This window comes from Notechis scutatus, chromosome 2 (assembly GCF_049901735.1).
Source record: "Notechis scutatus isolate UNSWTSFEM ecotype Mainland chromosome 2, rNotScu1.2, whole genome shotgun sequence".
NCBI lineage: Eukaryota > Metazoa > Chordata > Lepidosauria > Squamata > Elapidae > Notechis > Notechis scutatus.
Window position 1 is genome coordinate 19,241,645 of NC_142010.1, and position 23,250 is coordinate 19,264,894.

General features: G+C 42.0%; 2 long non-coding RNA genes and 1 pseudogene across 3 annotated transcripts in view; 1 reads left to right on the top strand and 2 right to left on the bottom strand.

Annotated features, from left to right (window-relative positions):
- LOC148131869 (uncharacterized) overlaps positions 1–23,250 on the top strand; it is a 312,201-nt gene that overhangs the window by 272,001 nt on the left and 16,950 nt on the right. The window lies entirely within an intron of this gene.
- Positions 17,233–22,410, bottom strand: LOC148131873 (uncharacterized). 2 transcript variants are annotated; one of them, XR_015747438.1, is made up of 3 exons: positions 21,907–22,410; positions 18,647–18,695; positions 17,233–17,623 (listed from the first exon to the last, which is right to left on the bottom strand). It is a non-coding gene; the product is annotated as an uncharacterized LOC148131873 (long non-coding RNA). The 2 variants fall into 2 exon arrangements; XR_015747439.1 differs by having other exon boundaries at positions 17,233–17,437; positions 21,907–22,403.
- Positions 18,702–20,469, bottom strand: LOC148131874 (uncharacterized; annotated as a pseudogene).

Genomic DNA, 23,250 nt, shown 5'->3' on the forward strand with positions numbered 1-23,250 from the left:
ATTTTCTTACCTTCTTATGTGCAATTCTGCACATCTCATTTTTTTTCCTATAAAGAATGGGATATTGTCCTACTTTCACAATCAATCTGCTCAAATCAGATTCTGCTCTGTCCAAAAGTTCAAGTGTATTTACTTTCCTTCTGTAAACATTCTCCGATCAATCACCAGTGTGGATTTTGGCTTCTATGGAATTCAATGTTGTCTTTAATTACGTAAAAAAAAACCTTTTTATTACATAAAAAATGAGTTAGAAATGTGAGTGGTGTAACGGGGTTTATTTTTTGCACTTCCAAGCAAAGTTTTAACGTGTTGTGGCTTAGTCACACGAATGAGGATCAAACTGCAAAACAGATATATAAAAGAGAAGTAGATGCTTTGAGAGGAAGACTGTGTTAAGTTTGGAGAGTAATGGAGACCAGACATCTGACCAGTGACTTCAACTCTTTAATAACAATAAATAGACAGAACAGAGCAAGGCTATGGGCAACAGCAACCCTTTTATAGGGTTAGCTGCTACCTTATTAACCAATGACATGTGCAACAAGTTCAAACTTATAACCAATGAGAAGTGTCTAAATAGTGGCCAATCAAGGACTAGTTATGGACCAATCCCTAGTTGTTGTATAAGGACCAATCAGGTGTGCAGGTTTCCAAACCCTGATTTGCATCTATGCTAGTAACTTTTATTGATTCACAACACCCCTCCCCTTGGGTTCCGTTTGAGGGGAGCTGTAATAAAATCCTCAAGATAGGCAGGCCGTTTGGTCTGTCTGGATGATTTCCGTGGCTCCACCGGTTTGGTCTAAGGTCCGGTTCCGGTGGAGCGTTTGGATGATCTTTATGAAAGTCTGTTTCGCTGCACGGTGATTCCGTGCTGTTTTCACTGTGGTTGTCTCCGCTACTCCGTGTTTCTTCGGGGTTTTGCAGTTCGGTTTCCCCCGTATTAAAGTTCCCTGAAAAAGTCAACTCCCTCCCCGCTTCAAGTTCCGGTGTTTCACTGGGCCGTAGGGTTTCCGTTGACCTGCTATTTGTCATATCAAAGTCAATTTCCTCGATATTTCCTCCCCCTTGAGTTGGTGAACCCGGGGAGTCATGGGCGCTGGGTGGTAATCTCGATCGGAGTTGGTCTATGTGGCATTTCCACACCCTCCCATCGTCTGTTAGCAGGCGGTAAGATCTAGGCCCGGTAAGGTGGGTAACGGTTGCGGGTATCCATAATGGGTCGCCGGAAAAGTTTTTGGCAAAGATTAAATCGCCTACCTTAAATTCTCGGCATTTGCTGCTGGAGCCGAAGGGCTTTTCCGGTGCGAATGCGGGGTGGAGTCGGTCAAGGTGCGATCGTAGTTTCCGCCCCATAAGAAGTTCAGCGGGTGTTTTGTTGGTCACGCTGTGGGGCGTGATGTGCTGCAACAAGAGAATTCGATTGATTTTCTCGTCGATGTTGCCAAATTCCATTTTGTGAAGGGTCTTTTTTACAAATTGTACCATGCGTTCTGCACGTCCATTCGCCGCAGGGTGCGCGGGCGAGGTTAGCGCATGGCGGATGCCCCTATCAGCAAGATATTGTTCAAAGGGTAATGCAGTAAACTGTGGGCCGTTGTCCGAGACTAACATGTCCGGAAACCCGTGTGTGGCAAATAGTCTGTTTAATTTATTGATAACTGAGTCCGTTGTAGTTGTGTTCATTCGATGGATCTCGAGCCAATTTGAATAGGCGTTGACAGTAATAAGGAAAGTGTGTCCTTTCGTAGGTCCCGCAAAATCAATATGAATACGGGACCAAGGTCCCCTCGGAGTTTCCCATTCGGTTGGGCTTGCTTTAGGCGGGGCGTTGCTGACGTCCTGGCAACATTGACAAGAGGCGACCCAGGCCTCGATTCTTTTGTCGATTCCCGGCCACCAAGCGTAGCTGCGTGCGAGTGCTTTCATCTGCACGATACCCGGATGTCCTTCATGCAATACCGCCAAAACAGTTTGTTGCAATTTGCCAGGGATTACGACTCGATCGCCCCACAAGATACAGCCTTTTTGGGAAAACAGTTCGGTTTGGCGGGCTTTGAAAGGCGCCCATTCCGGTGCTATTTGGTCTGTCGGCCACCCCCGTTCAACCCAGCGTAGGATGTGTTGCAGAACTGGGTCACGTTTAGTTTCAAAAGCAATGTCTCTGGCCGTCAATGGTGGTACATGTAGAGCTTCGATCTGTAGTGTTGAGATGGTTGGGGCTGGATCTACAACAGAGTCTGGGAGCGGCGTTCTGCTCAATGCATCAGCGTGGAGAATTGTCGCGTTGAGCGACCGGTCTGTTGTTTCGATCTTCTGGTTGATTGCTGAATTCCTCTCAGAACGGGACCCTCGCAAGAGTGAGATACAGAGAAGCCCTCGCAAGGGCGAAGTTTAGCAAAAGCAGGACCCTATCCAGGGTGAGTTTAAAAGTGATTGCAAAAGCGAAAAGAAAAAGAACACAAGACGAAGATTTCTTTAGGTGAGACAGCGCATCGCCTGGGGCAGATGGAATTGTCCCAGTTGAGCCTGAGACAGATGGATTGTTCAGGCTGCCAGCTTGCTCTACGCTGTCCTCTTTTATTGTGCTGATTCAAAGAGGGGGGGTGCAGGGGGATAGCAGGAAGACAAAGAAGTTACGAACTTTATCTTTGAGACCAGGCTACGTGATACAAGTAACGAACTTTCTGACTGATAAACATGTTTTACCGAATACACATCTTTTATCTGACACAGACCTCTGTGTTAATCTTATCAACTTCAGCTTCTTCCTGTCAGTTCTTTTCCTGTCAGCTTGGTGAACTTTGCTCTGAGAGGTATACGTGCTGAGCAGGATTTCTCTTATGGAAAAATACTGAGACAGAATAGCCACAATTCCTCCTTTTCTTTATTTTTTGTGCTCATGATTCTAGGTAGAGTCCTTTCTCCTCCCGAGTAGTCCCACAAGGTGGCAACAAACCCTTCGGTTTGTTGATGCCTTGCAGAACCAACTCATACGAGGAAAGTCCTCATCCCCCAAATCATGGCTTGGCATAGTTAACAAAACTTCTTTGGGAGAAAAGGAGTTATTAGTGTCTATTTCTTCCTCTGACTCTTGGTCAGAGTACCATTCCAGCAAAGGTTTTTTGACAAGGTCTTTTGATTCAATTACAGATGTGAGAAAGCTAACTGTTTTTTGAGTATTGTTAACTTCATTGTCAAGTGTATTCAAACGATCCCTCAGAAATGTAAGTAAACGTCCTATTACACATGGACCAATAGTACATGCAAGAAGCAATAGCACAAGAGGACCTATTAAGGCTGACAATAGTGTTGTTAACCAAGGAGAAAAATTAAACATGCCTTGATACCATGACTGACTTTGTTGTCTTTCATTCTCTCTATCCTTCAATTGTTTTCGCAATTCAGCCATAGAATCTTTAACAATTCCTGAATGATCTGCATAAAAACAACATTCTTCTTTTATTGCTACACATAATCCCCCTTTGTTTAAAAATAACAAATCTAGACCTCTTCTGTTCTGAAGAGTCACTTCAGCTAGAGATGAGAGAGAATTTTGAAGAGCAGTAATTGAAGTCTCTATGCGTTTGAGATCTTCATCTATTTGTAAACTTAGGGTTGCTAACTGTTGATGACCAACAGCTAGAGCTGCTACACCTGTGGCTGCCCCTGCTGCCCCAAGACCTAATAATACAGATAGTGTTACAGCTGTAATGACTTCTTTTTTCTGATGAAGGGGAAATTGTGGAGGTTCAAGTTCATTGATAAGTTCTGAACCTGGATAAAATGTGATCTTTGGAATTAATTTTACCTGAATACAAAAGATCCCTGAGCAATAAGAACATCACCATGAACACATGCAGTTGTTCCTGTGGAGCAAGCCCATATAGAATTATTACCTGGGATGAAGAATTGTCCTTTGAGGCGAGCAGTGATATTGCCATTGGAGGTAGTGTATAGAGGACCATAGCCTCCAATGTTAAGGTTTGATCTTTCTTTTGGTAGATATACATTACAGTGATACCCTGATGAAACATTCTGACAATATTGGGAATAATTAGCAGGTATGTTTCCTAGGCAACATCCCCAACCTATTATGTCAGTGATAGTAATGGAGGAAGTGTTCCATCTGCATTGTGTGTCACTGGTGGAGTTTTTTATAGGTTCATTGGAAGCTACTGCATCATAGAATGGTGGCAAATCAGATAAGCAAAGCCAACATTGATCAGTTTTGGATGAATCATTAAGTGTAGTTGCTAACAATGTGTAAGAAGAATTGACCAACTGTACTAATGGATTCACCTGAATATTGGGTTTTTGTAGAAAGGTTGATTTCAAATTAGGATTGGGACCAACATCATAATGAGACATAGATATAGAAAGACGAATTGTAAAAATATTCCCTTCATCTCCTTGACCATCCCACTGACGTCCTCCCCAAGTAAACCCAACCATCCATTGTTTTCTTGCAAGTGTCTTTCCTTGTGCAGTAAAGGTGATTCTGAGTGGATTTATTCTCTGTCCACAACAAGGCCATTGAGAGCAGGGAAGATGTGCTTGAGCACGGGTAATATGAATATAGTCATTTTTGGTAGGTGCTTCCCACCAGATATGACCTGTGGATACACAACTCCATTTTTTACAATATCTGTCAATTACCCCACCGCAGGCAGAACGAGAAGTACCAGTATTGTGAGCAGGACAAAAATATAATCTAAAGTTGTCAGCAGGTGCTGGAGAACAGGAGCCTTGCTTGTCCCATGTATCAGCTTGCAATTTTTTGTCTGCAAATTTTTCTACTCCTGTCCCCATTTCAGCAAAATCCATGAAAAGCTGAGGAAACCATGGCCATCTAGTATAATTAGTGGTGGTGTTTAAAATTTTTCCTTGAAAATCAAGGATAGTCCAGGTGTAAGTTTGAGGTTGATGTTCATTTGTAGAAGATGATTGTATGCTTCGAGGAATGTGATGATAGCCAAATCTTGGAACAACATGAGATGCAGACTGCTTAGAGATGGAGTTGTCAGCGATGAAGGCAGGATACCCAAGATGGCGAGCTCGAATGAGAGCTGTAGTCTTGCGATGAGTGTCATCATGAATGAGGTGACGTCTTCGCACGACAGGTGGTTTGTAGCGATCAGGAACCCAGGAAGATGAATGATGCAATATGCAGTTGGTGACATCACAGGGTGGAAAGCAGCAACGAAGATGCCAGCGTAGTTTATCTCCAGGAAAAGTTGTCTCAGAATTAGCTTGAGATGGCAATGTAAGTAAAGCAGAAGATAGTGGAGTAGATGCCACTGAAGAAGTGGAAAGCAATAGAACAGTGTGATTGAAATAAGTGTGATTGTGAAAAAATCCTAAGCAAGAATAAGAACCTATAGTAAGTGGAGTAACATGTATAGTTAAAAATATTAAACAAGGAGAATAGTAATAGTAAATAGTTATGTCAGAAGTAGGAGAAAGAAAACTACCATTGTGTTGGAAAACATAATTACATGCAGAAAGAAGATTATCTTTAAAAATAAAGGTAACAGTGTCAGTAAGGAAAGCAAAAATAGCATCAGGAGATGCCCTAAATTGAGAAAAGACAGGAAGTATTGATATCAGAAGAAAGATTAGGGTTAGAGTCAGGTTTGCCATGGTAAGGTCTGACACAGCGAGCAGGAACCCAAAGCACTCGATCAGGAAGTTGAACAGCAGCGTAACCTTTTCCCCAGGTAATGAGCTGTGCAGGACCTTTCTACGCAGGATCTGGAAGCTGTCTGAAATAAACAAGAGGACGGGAAGAGGGAACTACTGGCTTAGTGAAGTGGCGAGAAGCCGCTGTGGAGGGAGGAGAGCCAGTAAGATTGAGAAAGTTAAGAGTGTACAGACAAACATTTAAGATATTTTGCAACGTTGGGAGGTTCGGGGCCTGAGCCTTTTTTCCCCAGATGCCGATCAAGGGCTTGTTTCAAAGTTAAGTGTGTCCTCTCCACAATCGCTTGACCTTGGCTGTTGAAGGGTAAGCCAAACTTATGAGTGATGGCCCACTTATGACAAAACTCAGCAAAGGGAGAACTGACATAAGCAGGACCATTATCTGTTTTGAGAATTTTTGGACATCCCAACGTTACGAATGATCGAATACAGTGATTAATAACATTTTTTGTAGCCTCTCCTCTTTGCAATGTTGCTATAATAAACCCTGAATAAGTATCTACTGATACATGAATGTATTTCCAGGGAGCAAAGGGAGGATAATGAGTTACATCCATTTGCCATGTATCACAGGCTTGAGTACCCCTAGGATTAACACCTTCAGGGATACCTTTGGCCTGCAAGCTACATGTTGGACATTTTGAATTATTGCTGTGGCTTCTTGATATGTAATTCCAAATTGTCGCACCAGGGCTTTCCTGTTTTGATGAAAATAATCATGACTATCCCCAGGTGAAAGCTGTTGGAGAAGGGGAGAGGAGGCCATAATTTTACAAGCCTCATCTGCCATGTGATTGCCTTCTGCTAGGAATCCAGGCAATTGCTGATGACTTCTGATATGAGCTACAAATAAAGTTTTCCTCGCTTTTTCAGCAGTGTCTGAAGCTGTAAAAAAGTTTCATTAGAGAGGGAGGGGTAACAGGAGAAATATATGCATCAAAAATATGAGCAACCATCTGAGTAACATACATACTATCAGATATTACATTTAAAGATTGTTGTGAAAAAAGAGACAACGCCAATAAAGCAGCTAATTCAGCTTGTTGTGCTGATGATTGTGAAGTAGTTAAGCGTTTATGCCATTGAGCATTTTCATACCATGTACATGCTCCAATATTTTTTGAACCATCAGTAAAGACAGTTAAGCCTTCCTTCAATGGCTGTTGGACAAAAGGTGATTGTAAAACAAAAGGAACTGTCCTCAACACCTGCAGTCGTGAATCAGAAGGAAGGTGGCACGACACTTGGCCACACCAATCTTCCAACGCATCCTGCAGTGTTGTGGAAGTCTGAAAAAGAGGTTCCCATTGAGTGATCTTAAAAGGAATATACAATGTAAAAATATCCATTCCCATCAGAGCTTTGGTTCTCTTACGCCCTTTTTCTATAAGAGAAGCCATTTGTGCTGCTCTAGTAAAAATAGATGTTTTTGGAGTGTGTGGTAGATGTAACCATTCCAAGATATGAAGATTTTTTGTATTTGATATTTGAACAATTATTGCAGTCAGTAGTTGATGAGTGGAAAGAATAGCAAGAGAAGGTGGTTTATCTGTGAGTGCACGATTTACCCATTGAGTTGCTAGGGCTGTGTTTACTTGTTTTAAAGCTTCTAGATGCTGATCTGAAAGATAGACCTTATCTGCAGGATTTTTCAATCCTACTAGTGCTTGAAAAAGTGGTGATAGCATCTGTGTGGTTAGAGCAAGATATGGTCTAGCCCAGTTAATAACCCCCAAGCACTGCTGTAATTGAACCAGTGTTGTTGGCTGTGGAAGTGTGAGTGAAGGAATTTGTGGAGATGCTGTGGAAGCTAAAACCTTGTGACCTAAATATTGCATTGGGTAGTGAGACTGGATTTTTTCAGGTGCTATATGTAACCCTGCTTTTGCTAATGTGGTCAAGAGGATCGGAAAGTTTTTGAACCGTCCCCTTTGGCCCATCAGCAGCAATTAAGATATCATCCATGTAATGATATACAAGAAAATTTGGAAATTGAGATCTATAAGGATGCAGAGCCTCATTGACAAAATATTGACACATAGTTGGTGAATTCAGCATACCTTGTGGAAGAACTTTCCATTGATACCTAGATGTGGGTTTAGAGTTGTTAAGCTCTGGCACTGTAAATGCAAAGATGATCCTATCTTTTTGTGCCAAAGGTATAGAAAAGAAACAGTCCTTTAAATCTATTATTATGAGATCAAATCCAGCTGGGATCAAATTAGGATTAGGCAGACCACACTGCAGTGGCCCCATGGGTTGAATAATTAAATGTATGGCTCTGAGATCATTAAGGAGACGCCATTTGCCAGATTTCTTTTTAATTACAAATACTGGGGTGTTATAAGGACTGGTGGATGGTTCAATATGTCCTTCTATTAACTGTTGATGGACAAGAAGATGTAAAGCCTCCAATTTTTCTTTTGTGAGAGGCCATTGATCCACCCAAACAGGAATAGAGGTTTTAAGAGTAAGAGATAAAGGAGAAATAGACATTTTAATAGAAAAACTATGGTATCTGAATATAAGCCTGAAATTGAGAAAGTAAGTCACGTCCCCATAGATTACAATGTAGAGGAAGAATATAGGGTTTAAGATAAGCAGTTAAAGTAGAATGCTCAGTAGAAGCAGAGAGCCAATGAGAGCTGACCTTAGCAGCTTGAGCTCCACCTACACCCTGCACTGAAGAAGCTTCTGTGAGAGACCAAGAAGAGGGCCATTCAGAAGAACGAATAACAGAAACATCTGCACCGGTGTCAATCAGACCTTCAAAAATTCGACCATTGAGTGTAACAGAAAGAGTTGGTTTTGAAGCTTGAACAGGCTGCTGTAATGCAAACAAAGAAAGTGGTTCAAAAAGAGGCAAAATTATAAGTGTTGCCACTACTGTCCCCTTTTTTAAAGTAAAGCAACGATCTCCTATTGCAGCCAATGCAAGATTATTAAGAGCAGAAGAATCATATAAGTAAGGAGCTGCAACCACACCCTCTATTGTAAGAGAAGAATTGGGAATAAGCAAGACAGGTGTGGAAGGAGGTAAAGGTTTGAGAAACGTTGTAGTTAAAGGAAGAGTAAAAACTGCACCAGGATCATCATACACAAGATCCTCTAACAATACCACAGGAAATGTTGTGACAGGTAATTCAGCCTTTGTAGCGGGGCTAGCTGAAGACCCCTCAATTAGTTTCCCGAAGGCTGAGAAGGAGAAGAATTAGAATGACAATTTGAAGCCCAATGATAGCCTTTCCTGCAGCGAGGACAGATAGTTTTTGGCTTAGATGAGGAAGATGGACCTCTGGTTTGGCCACGAAGAACAGCTCCACCTCCTGGCATACGACATTGATTTTTAAAATGTCCTGGCTTGCCACAGTTAAAACAATTGCCATTGCGTGTTACAGCAAAAGCATCAGGAGGAGAAGTGGAAACAGAATTAGAATTTGGTAATGAAGCAGTGATTGCAGTAGCAAGCATATCCATTTTATGAGTGGTTGTTCCTACAATTCTACAGAGTTGTAAAAACTCAGCCAAAGTCACTCCTGGCTTATTAGCAACTGGCTGTAGAATTTTTTGACAATCCTGATTTGCATTAGAAAAAGCCAATTTTATAAGTAATTCTTGTTTAGCAACAGAATTATCTATCTGTCTATCTAAGGCTGTTTGAAGCCGACTGATGAATGAAGCATAAGGCTCATCAGGACCTTGCATAATTTTTAAAAATGCTTGAGTGGACTGTGAATCTGAATCATCCACTCGCTTTAAAGCATTCATAGCACACATATGAATAATAGCAAAACTACGACGGGGAGAATTTTGTTGTTGTACTAGAGTGGAGAATTGACCTTTCCCCATTAAATGATCTACAGTTACTCCAGCAGGCAAACCCTTACGAATTTCAGCCTCAATACCTTTTTCATATTCAGATTGCCACACAACATATTGCGCTGGAGTCATAAGCATAGAAAAAAGCATTTTCCAGTCATACAATAACATAACTGTATTAGCTGTAACCAAAGAATCAAGTATTCCCCTAGTAAAAGGAGAATGCAGTCCATAAGTTGTAACTGCATCTTTAATATTTTTCAAAACTTTAAATTCAATGTTAGTATGAACATTGCCTCCTGCTGCTCCAGGGATGATAGTCATAGGATAAGCAGAAGGATTTTCTGTTTCTAAAGATAGAGGTGATGACAGAAGATTAGTTATAATTCCTCCCACAGGTTTCATAGGAGAAAAATCAGGAAGAGAAGAAGGAGAGGAAGGAGGAGGGGAAGAAATGTCAGGATAAGGAGGTGGTAAGGAAGAATTTGTATCAAGATGAGCTGCAAGAGGCTTGGAAGTTTTTAAATTAGAAGAAGGGGAATCAGAGGAAACAGGAGAAAGAGAATTTTCAGGAAGACTAGAAGATGGATAAACAATTGTTATAGCAGCCATTATTGCTCTCCAAGAGATAAGTATATCCATGGGAGCTCTGGGAACTTCATGTAAATATTTTCCTAATTTTTCCCATTGAGAATGGCTAAGAGTTCCAGCAGATGGATAGGCTGGACAGTGTGCCTCAATATAAATTATAAATTTATTTAAAGATTTCTTCGAAATTGGGTACACAGTTGTACCATTAATTTTCTGAAAGGAATTAGCCTTCTTCACTAGACTATAAAGTTCGTCCCTGTGCCCTGACGAAACTTGAGAAAGTGAGGAGCCCATTACTTATGATTCGTACGAAACCTATGCCAGGTGCGTAGCAATGGGAGTGAAGGCGATGCACCTCTAGCCAGAAGTCACACCTTGGAACCAGAAAGTCGAAGAGATCCCGGACAAATCAAGGGATCCCGGACGAGCCCCCAGCTGTCGCGTTGAGCGACCGGTCTGTTGTTTCGATCTTCTGGTTGATTGCTGAATTCCTCTCAGAACGGGACCCTCGCAAGAGTGAGATACAGAGAAGCCCTCGCAAGGGCGAAGTTTGGCAAAAGCAGGACCCTATCCAGGGTGAGTTTAAAAGTGATTGCAAAAGCGAAAAGAAAAAAGAACACAAGACGAAGATTTCTTTAGGTGAGACAGCGCATCGCCTGGGGCAGATGGAATTGTCCCAGTTGAGCCTGAGACAGATGGATTGTTCAGGCTGCCAGCTTGCTCTACGCTGTCCTCTTTTATTGTGCTGATTCAAAGAGGGGGGGTGCAGGGGGATAGCAGGAAGACAAAGAAGTTACAAACTTTATCTTTGAGACCAGGCTACGTGATACAAGTAACGAACTTTCTGACTGATAAACATGTTTTACCGAATACACATCTTTTATCTGACACAGACCTCTGTGTTAATCTTATCAACTTCAGCTTCTTCCTGTCAGTTCTTTTCCTGTCAGCTTGGTGAACTTTGCTCTGAGAGGTATATGTGCTGAGCAGGATTTCTCTTATGGAAAAATACTGAGACAGAATAGCCACAGAGAATTGATTTCCCCGGGCGATGTTGCAAGGTGTAGTTGTAGGCCGCCAAGAATTCAGACCAACGGGTCATTCTGGGGGACAATATATACGGGGTTGGTTTATTACCCGCAATGATCCCCATTAGTGGTTTATGATCAGTAATTATCGTAAACGCATGGCCATAAACATATTCATGAAATCTTTTAACTGCAGCCACAATAGCTAAAGCTTCTTTGTCCAGCTGACTATAATTTCTTTCAGCTTTAGCTGAGGTTCGTGAAAAACGCGATGGGGGCTTCCGCTCCATTTGGTAATACGTGGGCCAGAATTGCCCCAACCCCAAAAGGTGATGCGTCACACGTGATAGTGAGCGGAAGAGTCTCGTTGTACTGCATAAGTACAGAATCAGAAGTTAGCAATTTTTTTACTTGTTGGAAAGCATATTGTTCCCGTTGTCCCCAAACCCACGTTGCTTTTTTGTCTAATAGTCTATGCAATGGTTCAGCTACCGTTGCTTTGTGGGGTAAAAAGACATTATAGAAATTGATAAGTCCAAGGAACGCCTGTAGGTCTGCTTTGTTTCTTGGAGTGGGGGCCTTTTTAATCGCCCTTAATTTGTCTTCGGTGGGATGGATTCCTTGGCTGTCCAGGATGTATCCCAAAAATTCTACTTTTTCGGTACATAACTGGCATTTATCTTTTTTAACTCTGAGGCCTGCGTTTTGGAATCTTTGTAAAACCTCTCTGAGTCGTTTTTCTAGAATGTCTTTGTTAGGGGCGGCGATGAGTACATCGTCGAAATATGGTACGACCCCTCTTATCCCTTGTAACAACCTTTCCATTAAGCTCTGAAAGATTCCGGGGGCAACGCTTATCCCGATCTGGAGCCAGTTGCATTTAAATGATCCCTATGCGTTACGATAGTTTGTGCCTCTGCCGTGGTCGGATCTACAGGCAATTGTTGATACGCCTGGGCTAGATCTAGTTTAGCGAAAACTTTCCCGCCACCCAGGGAATGGAGCAAGTGTTGCACTACCGGCACTGGATATGCACTTTGCTGCAGTGCGTGGTTTAAGGTGGCCCGGTAGTCTCCGCAAATTCTTAGTGACCCATCAGGCTTGATAGGCGTCACTATAGGGGTTTCCCAGCGGGCGTAGTCGGTGGGCTCCAGCACTCCCTGCGCTATTAGCTTATCGAGTTGTTCGTCGATTTTAGGCTTCAAGGCGAACGGCACCCGACGCGGCTTAAGGCGGATGGGTGCTACCTCAGGGTTCAAGTTAAATGAGATCGGGGTCCCCTTGTACTTGCCTAGTCCGTTTGCGAAAACGTCTTGGAATTCTTGCACGAGTGCCTCCTCCCAATCGCTGCTCTCGGCCCGGTGGACTCCGGCTACAGTGATTCCGAGCGGTCTGAACCATTGAAGGCCTAAAAGACTAGGCCTGTCGCGGTCCACGACAGTCAGTGGTAGTGCGACGGTGCGGTCCTTGAAAGAGACCTGGAATCTGCGGGACCCGACGACGGGAATTCGGTTACCCTGATAGTCTTTGAGTATAACCCTTTGAGGGTTAAGGTCTTGGCGGCGAATCGTTGGAATGAGCTGTTGGAGCGTTTTCCACGACACCATCGAGAGGGAAGATCCCGAGTCCACCTCCATCACACAAGGTTTGTTTTCGATGGCGACCTCTACTCGGATTTTCCCGGCATCAAGGGATGTAGCGTGGCCTATGGTGATTGTTTGGTGGGTCTCTTCCCGCCTGGTTTCTTCACGCCTGGTGGAAGTGGTGGACGGTTTGTTTCTGTAGGAGTGGTTTCCCCATTGGTGGTTCAGTTTTTCTCGGTGTGTGCCGAAGAATCCGGAAGACTGGCATTCGGCCTGTCGGGGTTTGGAGTTTTGTTTGCTTCTGCAAACCTTCGCGATGTGACCTCGTTTCCCACAAATGCGGCAGAGTGCATCGAGGAATTTGCAGTTGGATCGTGGGTGATTCGCCCCACATCCTGCACACGGTCGGGATGCGGGTTGTGTGAACTGGTCTCATTCCGTTCGGAGTCGGATGACCTCTTCCTCATCGCTTTCTGATGGGGATTCTAGGTCTTCGTGGTGAGTCGATACCGGGTGTCTCTCTGAGCGAGGCGAGGTATCTTTGGCGAGTGGACGTAGCGGTGCGTTGGTGCGGCGCATTCAGGCTGCCGACTTCTTGGTCGCCTCCGCTGCCGAGGCTTCTTTAAGGGCATCGGTGAGGCTGATGTCCCCCTTAGCCATAATTTTGCTCTGGATCGTGCCGTCTTCTAGGCCCAGAACCAGGCGGTCCCGGAGGGCTTCTTCTAAGTCGGAGAATCCGCAGAGGCCTCCAAGGTTTCGGAGGTCCGCGATGTAATTGGCAAGGCTTTCGCCCTTCCGTTGGTCCCTCTGGTAATATTCGTGTCTTCTGACTAAGGTTGGCACGGTGGGCACGTAGTGAGCCCGTAGCAAAGGTTCGAGGACGTCCCAGTCCATCTCTTTTACTTTGGCCGGCTTGGCAAGGGATTTTGCCATTTTAAACACGGTAGGCCCGCAATGAGTCAGGAATATAGCTCTTTTTTTGCTGGTTGTAGCGTCTTTCAAATTGTTGGTCTCCAGAAACATCAGGAACTGATCCATGTATGACTCCCAGTCTTCGGTTTCTGGGTTGAATGGAGCGGGTGGTACAGCACCGCTGGCCATGTTGCCGTTGATGGTGCGTGTTCGACCACGTGCTCAGTTGGTTGCTCTGTAACTCAGTCAGCTCTTCGGTCTCCCGATCCCATCCTCGTCGCCAGTGTTAAGTTTGGAGAGTAATGGAGACCAGACATCTGACCAGTGACTTCAACTCTTTAATAACAATAAATAGACAGAACAGAGCAAGGCTATGGGCAACAGCAACCCTTTTATAGGGTTAGCTGCTACCTTATTAACCAATGACATGTGCAACAAGTTCAAACTTATAACCAATGAGAAGTGTCTAAATAGTGGCCAATCAAGGAATAGTTATGGACCAATCCCTAGTTGTTGTATAAGGACCAATCAGGTGTGCAGATTTCCAAACCCTGATTTGCATCTATGCTAGTAACTTTTATTGATTCACAACAGACTGGTTGGACAGAATTGACAAGATTCTGGAAAAGAGAGAGTTTAAAGACTAAAAAACAATGGTTGAAGAAGAGGAGCCATAGGGTGGAAGCAATGGTTTCCAGGGACACAAGGAAATGAAGAGACACTGGGCAGATGTGCACTTTCTTCTTGCACACTCACTAGTATAAAAGGAAGAGCAGAAAGTGCTTCTTGAATGCAGAAACAGATGAGGTTGTCCTCCTCCTATATCCAGCCCATTGCAAATACACCCCATGTCCATATTTCCGAGGTGAACTTTTAAAAGTGTTGCTTTCTGAGCAGGACTACCTTCAGAAAATAGAACGTCCTCAACGTGACCACAATTGGGGGAAAAGAGTTTCCATTGCTAAGCAAACTCATGTCTTTTATGATCTTTTTTGCCATTGTTGTTAAATGAATCCCTGCACTTAAATAAATCACATTAAGTGAAGGGAAATTAGTTTTTATAAAAAGTGAACATGATAACCACATAAGTATCCAGATGGATTCGTAATCGCACTCAACGTGTAGTCCTCAATGGAACTGCATCTACATGGTGGGATATATGCAGTGGGGGTACCCCAAGGCTCTGTTTTAGGCCCAGCACTCTTCAAGAGCTTCATTAATGTCTTCGATAAAGGGGAATGCATCAAATTGTCAGACGACACCAAGCTAGCAGGACTAACCAACACTCCAGGCTTAATATACAGAAGACCCTTGACAGACTTGAACACTGGGCACTATCTAACAAAATGAAATTCAATGATGAAAAAGATAAGGTTCTACATTTAGACAAGAAAAGAAAATTCACAGGTACAGTATATGTGGTACCTTGCTTAATAGTAGTAACTGTGAGAAGGAACTTGGAGTACTAGTGGACGATCACTTAAATATGAGCCATCAGTGTGCAGCAGCTGCCAAAAAAGCCAACACAATTAAACAGATAAACAGAGTTGGAAGGGACCTTGTAGGTCATCTAGTCCAACCCCCCATCCAAGCGAGAGACCCTACAACATTTCTGACAAATAGCAGTCCAATCTCTTCTTGAAAGTCTCAAGTGATGGCGCTCCCACAACTTCCGAGGGCAAGCTGTTCCATTGGTTGATTGTTCTCACTGTCAGAAAGTTTCTCGTTTCCAGGTTAAATCTCTCCTTGTTCAGTTTCCATCCATTATTCCTTGTCCGGCCTTCGGGTGCTTTAGAAAATAGCTTGACCCCTTCCTCTCTGTGGCAGCCCCTCAAGTATTGGAAGACCGCTATCATGTCTCCCCTGGTGCTTCTCTTCACTAGACTAGCCATGCCCAGTTCCTGTAACTGTTCTTCTAGTTCTAGGCTGCATTAACCGAGGGATAGAATCAAGATCACATGAAGTGTTAATACCACTTTTTAATGCCTTGGTAAGTCCACATTTGGAATACTGCATCCAGTTTTGGTCGCCATGATGTAAAAAAAGATGTTGAGGCTCTAGAAAGAGTGCAGAGAAGAGCAACAAAGAGGATTAGGGGATTGGAGGCTAAAACATATATGTCTAGTTTAATGAAAAGAAGGACTAGGGGTGACATGATAGCGGTGTTCCAATATCCAATATGTGAGGAATGTAGTCTATTTTTATTTAAAACATCACGTGCAATTTGGTTTAGGGATTTCCCTACGTAGACAATAAAGTCTTCTGCTGCTACTGTAAAAAGATTGGGAGATGTATCAACCATCTAATTGATATTTTTAATCAAACTTTGTTTTTGAATGTGAATACTTTGTGATAATCTGATTTAGTACTTCATCTTTTTCTTCCTTCTCTCACTCAACTGATATATTCAAGTTTCTTCTTCTGGCAATTACTTTATCCAATTGTCTGTTCTCCCCCTTAACTTTGTATGCCATTCTTTCATTATGTTAAAAGGCAGGTTTTTATTTGTAAGCATATCCTACTCATCCATTCCTCCTGCAAATCATTCATGTAGTCATTTCTATCTTTTTAAACATTGTTATGTGTGACTCTTCTGTCCTCTTACAGCAGTATGCTCAGCCTGCTCCTTGGGCCATTCTAACAAGTATGTCTTTTATTACATGTGACAGTACCATCCAGATTGAAAGCAAAATGAATGGAGATGGGTCTTCCCAAAATAACTTTCCAGAGAAACATTGGGAGTTTGGGATATGGGAAGGTAATGGGGGTGGTTTCAAGAGACAGTTGCTTATGGGGAAATCTTTAAAAAACCCAACTCTTAATGCTATGAACTTCTGCTGATTGGGCAACAAATAGAACCTTTCCAAATCAGGACATGTGGATTCCAATAACTGCTAGAACCTGAAATCAAAACTGTTTTTTAGCACACCAGGAAACATCTCTAAGTAAAAGGCTCATATGCTAATGTAGATATCTTGCTTAAACTTGGTTTCTCCATATCAGGATATTTTAGAATAAATTGGATTGCAATACCCAGTCCATTAAATCAGTCCATTTACATGCGAGTCATATAGCAAAGTTTGCAGTCAGAATTCCTGTTTGCTTTATTTGGCTTTTCCATGCTGCATCAACTTCTTACTGTCAGTTTTCCAAGTAATGAAATCCATGTTAAAAGAGAAATAACAAAGTCCATCTTCAAAAAGATTTCTTTTATTTAGGAAAGCGTCAAATTGGCAAAGTCCATGGTAATTCTGGATCTGACCCAACCTGGAATTACCCCACAATATTAGAAGTTAGAAACAACCCCCAAAAGTCACATTCTCCAATAGAAGTAATTCAACGTTGCTTGATGTCATAAATCTCCACCTCCAAGGGCCCAAGTGTGGACAGCTCGTTTCTCACAGGAAGAAAGATCACCTAGTCATAACACTCTCTTTATCTCCACTCTTCCCCCCTTAGGAATGTGTCAAACCCGAAACCTTTCCCCCCATTACTGCCACAGAGAAAATAAGAAAAAGAATATATACTAAGACAAACTAAAATGGCTACACGTATGTCAATTTTGGGCTTGACACATTGTTGTGAGAACAATTGGATTGTTATCCAAAGAATTTAGACTGTATTTATTAAAAGAGGTTATAGTATTTATTAAGAGATAACGAATTACTCCTAACAGTTTATTATTTTTACAGCAAAGATTATGTGGGTTTTAGTTGGCTCCTTATTCTTCTTCCAAGTTCCCACAGAAAAGAACAATGGATCCTTCTGGAAGATTCTCTTGCACAGCTTGTCATCATTTCCCTAGGTTGGTTCCGAAGAGAAATAAACAAACACATAAATGCTATTTTGAAGCCAACAAAGCTATAGTTAAGTCAGGCCTTTAAATGGCGCCTTTAAGATGTGGAAGCCATTTTCAAAGGGGTTCAAGTAGCAACCCTTCCTGGTAGGCCAGTTTAACAGGCAAAGCAGAGATTCCAGGATGCTCTTCTGTGTAGTAAGGTAGAATAACAGGTTTTATTTATTTATTATTTGTATTCCTATTTTATTATTTTTACAAATAACTCAAGGCAACAAACATATCCAACAAATATCCTTTCTCCTGTTTTCCCCACAACAACAACCTTGTGAGGTGAACTCAGCTGAGAAAAAATGATTGGTCACCCTGCTGGCTTTCATGGCTAAGGCAGGATTAGAATGCACAGCCTCCTGATGTCTAATCTGGTGCCTTAATCTTAATCTTAATAAACCAAGGATCTCTCTGTTCCCATCACACGCTAAAGAAGGTGGGGTTTGTGGAATCAAAATGCAGGACCCAAAGCAAATAATCAAAGCTCGATGCAGTATTTATAGTTAACAGTGCGCACTGGAGAAATCCAGAAAATAGTGGGAAGAACTCCTGTAGACAAAAAGATGCACTCATATTTATATTTTTTCAAAATGGAGGGGGATTTATATGCATGTGTGCATGTTGGTAAGTAATAACATAACTGATCTCAAATTATTTCCTGCCCTTCTGTTTATCTACAGAGGACAATGGTCTTAGAAGAAATATTTGCATCTTGAAATTTAGAGTTGCCCATGGGAATGTTCTGACAGAATTTATCACAAGCCACTGTGAGCTACAAGGACACATTCCTTATGTCTCCATTTATCTATTAAACAGTCCTCATCTAAAAAGCTCATTTGCCACACAGTTTCACTCTCCTGCTTCGTCTTCCTCAGCATTGTGCAATCTTTTCTACAAGCTATTCTTAATGGCTCATTCATTTATTCCTTATGCCCAAGGTCTACATTTGTTTATGCTGAGAGAGATTCTCCAAGTTCCTCTTCCACAAAAGTCACCGGCATCAGCCTGGAGAGCTTCTACTCCACACAGCAAGGCTGAGCCACAAAAGGGCCACTTGTTTGGTATGCCAATGGGAAACTCTTATTTTAAAAAAAACGTCTAGCCCTCTTTTGAAATCATCCAACTTGATCCTGATTGGCAGCTGTTAAGTATTGAATTCTTACTTCCTGTCTTCTTTCTAGTCTGATGAAACAGAATCATCTCCGCACTTATCTGCAGAACAAAGAAAATGAAATATTAAGGTAAAGTGGGCGTCTTATCTCTAAAGAATCTGAATCTTGAGGGGCAAATGACATGGGTTTTGCAATTTGTTATTTATTGTTCACTGAAAAAGCCATATTTGGCCTTCAGTCAAGAAACTGGATTATGAGGATTCCATGAATTCATGGCATAATATATATTTATTAAGTATATGTCAAATCTATTGCTCGTCACACTGTCAGCCAGATGTTTAGAATGGATTTGACATTTCTTTTTGTCCACCTATTCAGTCCTTCCCAAAGAGCTGGGAGAAACGGATATTGTTTGATGGTGTTAAAGATATCATTGCAGGATGTAAGCTGTTCCAAGTAAAGCTGCCTTTTGCAATTGATTGACGGGGATTTTGTCAATGCCAACGGTGTTCAAGTGGTGATGCAGATGTTCTGGGACTGATTATTGTTATTGTTATTATCTCTTTTATTCATTAAACATGAAACTCAGTCAACTGAACACTTAAAAATGTATCACAAATACCAGTGACTCGTGCTAATGGTTGATACAGGTTACTGCAAGCATCCTAGGTATCAACCAAGTATCTTAAAATATACGATGTACCAAGTAACAGAGTTTTTGCAGTTCCGCAAAATTATTGACACAAAAAACGACAGTGTACAAAGCAAAAAGAGATAACTTTGCTGGGTTTCGTATCACAAATCACTAGTCGAACACTTCCCAAGCATTTAGGACTGTGTGATGTATCGGCGGATTATGTGAGCAGACCCCAGTAAGATGGCCTTCTGCAGTTGACCAATGGTGATCTTGTCAGTGCCAATTGTTTTTAAGTGCTTGCCTAGGTCTTTAGGCACAGCACCCAGTGTGCCGAGTACCACTGAAACCACCTGCACTGGTTTATGCCAGATTCTTTGTAGTTCAATTCTCAAGTCCTGATATCTGGTGATTTTTTCAAGTTGTTTCTCATCGATTCTGCTGTCACCAGATATGGCAATGTCGACGATCCACACTTTTTTCTTCTCCACAATCGTGATATCTGGGATATTGTGTTCCAAAACTGTGTCAGTCTGTATTCAGAAGTCCCACAGTATTTTTGCATGCTCATTTTCGACCACTTTTTCAGACTTATGATCCCACCAGTTCTTTGCTACAGGCAGATGGTAGTTGCTACACAAGTTCCAATGGACCATCTGAGCGACTGTGTTGTGACGTTGTTTGTAGTCAGTCTGAGTGATTGTCTTAAACAGCTCAGTATGTGATTGATGGTTTCATCTGCTTTGCAGAGTCTGCATTTGGGGTCATCAGCAGATTTTTCTCTTCTGGCTTTGATTGCATTCGTTCTGATGGCTTGTTCCTGGGCTGCAAGAATCAGGCCTTCTGTCTCTTTCTTCAGTGTTCTGTTGGTCAGCCATAACCAGGTCTTTTCCTTATCTACTTTTCCTTGGATCTTTTCAAGGAACTGTCCATGCAGTGCTTTGTTACACCAGCTGTCAGCCTGAGTTTGCATTGCTGTTTTCCTATATTGATCCTTGGTTTGCTGCACTTTGAGCAGCTTCCTCTTGTTGACCTCCATCAAAGCTGGTTCAACACTGTCTTTCACATAACCTGCCAGAGCATGTTTCTCTTCTTCGACTGTCTGCTTCACTTGCAAAAGTCTTCTGCCGCCTGCTTTTCTGGGCAAATATAGCCTGTCAATGTCACTACATGGGTGCAGTGCATAATGTATGGTTATCAGTTTTCTCGTTTTTCTTATCCAGGCCGTCCAGCTCTGCCTGTGTCCAGTTTACGATCCCAGCAGTATATCTGATGACAGGTGTTAAGCCTGGATTCCCCAACGGGTGTTAAGGAAAACAAACTAAACAGAACGTGCAGCGAAGTCAGATAGGAAGACAGGTAAATGTGTGAGATAAGTTTTCTAGTTAACACGCAGTAAAAATACAGATACGCTTGTGCTATCAAAAATATAGTTTATTCCATTTAAGAATTATAGCATAGTCAAATAAACGGTCCATTAGTCATATATCAATTTCAGTCAAGTCTTGTCGGGATACTCTATTTGCAAAGTCCGTGTTGAATAGCCAATGTCAGTACACTTACAATAAATCAGTCCAATCTTTATTTTCTCTCCGTTGAGAAAATCAACACTCCTTCTTCTGCAAGAACGCAGTCATCAATCCTTCCAGTAATTAGGGATCAGTAAGCCAGAGAGAGAGAGCTGCAATTATCTCGCTTCTTATATAGTGCTTTTACAACCACACCCTTAATTACATTCTTGCTGTTAAAGTTACACACACTTTAACTAACAAACCATGATACCATATTTATTATTTTTACCCAAACCAGTTAGGGTAAACAATGTTATCCCTAACAACAGGTATGGCCCAGGTATTTATAGCCTTGATGGTGTTACCGCCATTCAGTTTGCTTTTTATAATTTTTCTGACCCTTTATGTGTATTCTTTGCAGACTACATTTTTCACCTGCCCATGCTTGATATTGTCCAGCTGCAGTATGCCCAGATATTTGTAGGCTTCAGGTTGGTGGCACTTGATGGTTTGTCCATTGGGCATTTCAATTTCATCACTTTCTACGATTTTTCCTTTCTTCAGTGCCACTGTGGCGCATTTGTCCAGGCTGAATTCCATGCTGATGTCAGTGCTAAAAATTCGAACTGTATTGGTCAGTGACTGGATTTCGATTTCCGATTTTCCGTATAACTTCAGGTCATCCATGTATAGCAGGTGGGAGATTTTCTGTGAATTTTTAGCAGTTTGATAACCCAGGTTAGTTTTCTGTAAAATTGTTGACAGGGGGATCATGGCGATGATGAACAGATGATGATGATGATGATGATTGTTGATTGGTATTGTTATTATTGCTGTTATTTTTATGTGAGCCACTAGGGCATACATACTCCTGAGACATGACTAGAGATCTAACTCTTGGGATGTCATGAAAGATTCTTGTACTACAAAATGCATCACTAGCATTACAAAATTTCCCAATACAAAATAAAATTATGTTTTTTTTTTCAGCCCCTGCAAAAAGTGACCAAAAATAATTTTAAAAGATTTTTAGAGATTGCTCTGTGAGTGAGATGGTTGACAATAAATTTGATCTTGTAAAAAATAAATATAAGTAAGATTTTTAGAAGTATCTTTTTCATCAGCCGCTATTTCCATTCAAAGTCAGGACAAGTGGCCGAACTTACATGGGTCTTCAGACTTTGACAAATGCTTCTTTAGAAAACTGCAGTGGTGGACAAGCTCTTCCTCCATTTCTCGGGATGACTCACTATTAAGAACGAAGAAATTCTGCTCCGTGGCGTTATAGAGCAGCCATTCATCCTTGGTGGCCACCAACCCAGTAGGATTCCTATGGAGGAAGAAAAAAGGATACTGATTTTCCAAAGAGATTGATCTTGATCTGAGAAACTACACCCAAGAGAAACTCCCAAAGGGGACTTGAGGAAGGAGTGAGGATGGCCTTTAGTGCCCCCTGCTGGTTAGAGACTTGGCAGCAGGGTTCATGCAGGCTTTTAAATATAGTAAGGAAAGAATCCAAGTCACCAAATGGCAGGAGACCCTAAAGGGCATCCCCCACCCTCTCCCTCAGTCCAACACAATCCAGGATCAGCTTCTGGTTATGAACAGTTTAACTTGCAACTTGCACAGAGCCAAAGAGGAAGAACTTTGCTTCACTACTTTCTTCGAACTACTTATCACTGGTCGCTTAACAACCATTGGAAGTTGCAATGGACTTCTATTAACAATTGAAACTCAATGGAATGGCTGGAATGGCAGTGTCTGGAATAGTGCTTCTCAATCTCAGGAACTTTAAGATGTGTGAACTTCAACTCCCAGAATTCCCCCAGCCAGCATGGTTATCTGGGAAATTCTGGGAGTTGAAGTCCACACAGCTTAAAGTTGCTGAAGTTATAAGCTCTGGTCTGGATTCACAATGGTGGGATTCAAATTTTTTTACTACCGGTTCTGTGGGCATGGCTTGGTGGGCGTAGCAGGGGAAATATACCGTAAAATCTCAAAGGTGGTATTTGCTGGTTCTCTGAACTACTCAAAATTTCCACTACTGGTTCTCCAGAACTGGTCAGAACCTGCTGAATACCACCTCTGGTCTGGAAGCTTCTTCACTGACTCCCTCACCTATTCCAACAGTTTCCTTAAAGAGACACTTCATAATACATTTACAAACATAAACTACATTCACCAGACAGTTCATGTTAAGGTGTTTAAATTTAGTAGTTGGAGCAATGTTGTTGTGCAGTGAGCCAAAACACGCAGTTGTGATTGATTGGTTGAAGAGTGCTGGCTCCTGCATGAGGCAATCTGTGCTGTGATTGGTTGCTGTGAGTGTGGTGGGGGAGTTTACACACACACACACACACACACACACACACACTTTTTTTCTTCTTCTATGTGCCCTGTGATTTATCTTATCGTACTCCTGTTTGCCTGACTAATATATTTGCTTATATATAGTTGTTAGATATTAATTTATATAAAACTACAAGTTTGTGTCAGTGTCTATGACTTCA